The sequence below is a fragment of the Clupea harengus genome, chromosome 15 (genome assembly GCF_900700415.2).
Source record: "Clupea harengus chromosome 15, Ch_v2.0.2, whole genome shotgun sequence".
NCBI lineage: Eukaryota > Metazoa > Chordata > Actinopteri > Clupeiformes > Clupeidae > Clupea > Clupea harengus.
Genome location: NC_045166.1, coordinates 26208727 through 26211644, shown reverse-complemented (window position 1 = coordinate 26211644; position 2918 = coordinate 26208727). Strand labels below are relative to the sequence as shown.

Sequence of the window (2918 nt, the reverse complement as noted above, 5' to 3'; positions counted from 1 at the left end):
CAACTGTGCGTGGTCAGTGGCAGATAAAGGAGTTAGTCTGAGCTGGGTGGATGAGACAGGGAAAGAGCTGCAGAACAATACCAATCTCCAGACCAGAACCACATCTCCCTGTTCCATCACACTGACTGAGGAGCTCAGAGGTCCAAACTCTGTTCATACTCGGACATGCCAGCTGACTGCAGATGGGCAGGTTCAGACTCTTGTCTCCCACACCATCAGAGTGAAAGGTTAGAGATGATAAGATGAGTTTGATATTAAAATACTGCTGTTTGCATGATAAACTGAACCTGATTTGTAAAGTTATCCTAAGTAGCCAATGTTCTCTGCATAACTGCTGCTCCCTGCTCAGTTTTGGCTAACTCAGTTTTCATGAAGTGAATTTGTGTCTGTTTATACCAGGCTACTTATGCTCATCATCCCAAAGACATCCAGTTTTTAAAGCCCACTCTCCCTGATGACATTCATGTATTCTATGATCTTCTGTGTGTAATTGTCTGGTAGTTTCTTAACTGTCTTGCAGTGAATGTCACTACTTTGCATTTTGAATAGAGTTGTGTAAAACACACTTCTATGGTTATTCAGATTTACACAGCTAGTTTGTTGAGACATAAACTCACTGAAAGAAATCAGTATGCAAGCTACTTCTTAGTGCTAACTCTGCTGTTGTTGGTGTTTGCAAGGCAAGGCTGGCTTTCAGTGGATTAGCTCACCAGTTATAGAGAAAACTCCATAAAAGTACCCGTAGCTCGATTGGTAGCTAAGAGCACCAACGCCATGCGTTTGATACCCAGGGAGCACACATACTGATCAGGCAGCACACATATTGATCAGGGAGCACACATATTGATCAGGGAGCACACATACTGATCAGGGGGAAATTATATATCTGCACTACACTGCAAGTTGCTTTGAATAAAAGTGTCTGATCAATGTAAATAAGTCCTGAATAATGAAATAAATGTAAAAATGATTTCCTTAATAATGTATAGAAGTTAAAACTCCTCCTTCACTGTTGTGAATCCAGTGCATATATATGGCAGATAGCTTGATAAGTAGGAGTCATAAGTGTTTTCTATTGTAGGACTCTGTGATTTTATCTCAGCTCTAGGTAAGACACTGTGTGTGTGTGTGTGTGTGTGTGTGTGTGATTGTGTTTGTGTGTGTGTGTGTGTCTATATGATGCTGTCTCTCATTGTCTCTCTCTCTTTGCCCCATTTGTTTTATTGATCTCACTGTATCTTCCATTCTAGTTTAACTCATTTATTTGATTAACACGTACTACTGTTTCTGATTTGATATACCATCATTCTCTGTGCTCTAGCTGAAAAGATTTTATAAGCCTCTTATTTGTCTCTCTATTTCTTTATTTTCTCTCTTTACCACTCTTTCTCTATCCTCTCTCCCTACCTCTGTCCCATTGCTCTCTCTTTTTCTCTCTCTCTCCCCCAGTGGTCCATGTGGCTGTTAGAGTTGCTACCACTATCAGTCTGTTTGTGGCTGTGATTATAGTTGCAGTCATTTACAGGATGAGATCAGGTGAGTGGACTACTGCAGATACACACTGATCTACACACTCTTTACTCTACTGATGTTTATCTTCCTCTGACTGATACACACTGATCTACACACTCTTTACTCTACTGATATTTATCTTCTTCTGACTGATTCAACTCTATCTATCTCAGCTACAGCAGATACACACTGATCTACACACTATTTACTGTATCTCTGACTGATTCATCTCCATCTGTCTCTGCCTCTCAGGTGATCCCCAGGGCAAACCAAACACCTCTGTGAGTAAAACACAGATCAGCATTTCAGAGTCAGTTGGTTTTTCATGGAAACCCATTAATGTGGTGTTCTCTTTCTTTTCCCTAAGGCTCATAGTGTTGACTCTGCTGTAACCAGCCCGTCCTTGTAGCCTTGTAGCCTTATGGGCTCTTTAGACACAGCTGTTTCCAGACTCTTCATCATCCTCCATCACCTGCACTGGAGCTGCACTGGCTGGGGTTCCAGGGAGTCTATAACTGCTTTAAAGAGGCATTAATGTTCAACTCCAGTTTTTTTTTTATCTTTAATCCCTTGTTTGTTTGGTTGTGACTGTTCCTCTTAGCAGTACTTTCATGAGCAAGATGTGGGATTTTGGGTTTTACAACAATTAATGTGCTTAGTTGAGATAAGTTTTCTTTTTCTATATTGGTCATATGTCTGTTATCCACATGTGTTTCACTGAAACAATGGAGCTGTATGTGTGATGCGTGTTGAGCTTGGAATAAAACGGGGCCTAGCCCCACAGAGCTTTGGATTTGTCACTTTGTCACACTCTCACCTGGGTTGCCTGAAAGTTTTTACCACAAAGAAATGTTATGAGTGTTAGAAACGGCATCATGTCTCTCTTCTGGTATTACTTGTGTAACTTGTGTGCTAGTGTGACGAAGGACCGGCCCTTAAATGGACAGGCTGCCAATCAAAAACCGCACAAAGCTCCTGAGCTAGCTGGGTCGTCAGAGCAACAGCGGCCCTACCACAGCGTGGAGAGATACACCAGGATGACCCCTGACCCCTGACCCCTACCACAGCGTGGAGAGATACACTGATTTTCAGCTATTTTTGGTAGTTTTGGTAGGCACATACCTTACCAAGACTCACTCAAAACAGAACAAATCAACATATATAGAAAAGTGGTCAGCACCATATAAAAAAGAGTGGTATACACAATAATCAATTAGTGTTCAGTGCACAATATAAATCCTGAAACACCAACACAGTATTTACCATGTACTAAATATATAACTAGAATAATAAACATCTATTACATCCTAATCCCTGGCCTGTAAAAAGACATTTTACTCCAGTGGTTTGGCCAAATCATTTCACTTGTCCCGACAGCCATAACAGGAATCACCACTTTAATTAAG

General features: G+C 41.1%; 1 long non-coding RNA gene across 1 annotated transcript; it reads left to right on the top strand.

Annotated features, from left to right (window-relative positions):
* The first annotated feature begins 1209 nt into the window (after window positions 1–1209).
* On the top strand, window positions 1210–2223 carry LOC122133552. Its single transcript, XR_006152859.1, has 3 exons — window positions 1210–1536; window positions 1765–1793; window positions 1880–2223. It is a non-coding gene; the product is annotated as an uncharacterized LOC122133552 (long non-coding RNA).
* Window positions 2224–2918: the final 695 nt, after the last annotated feature.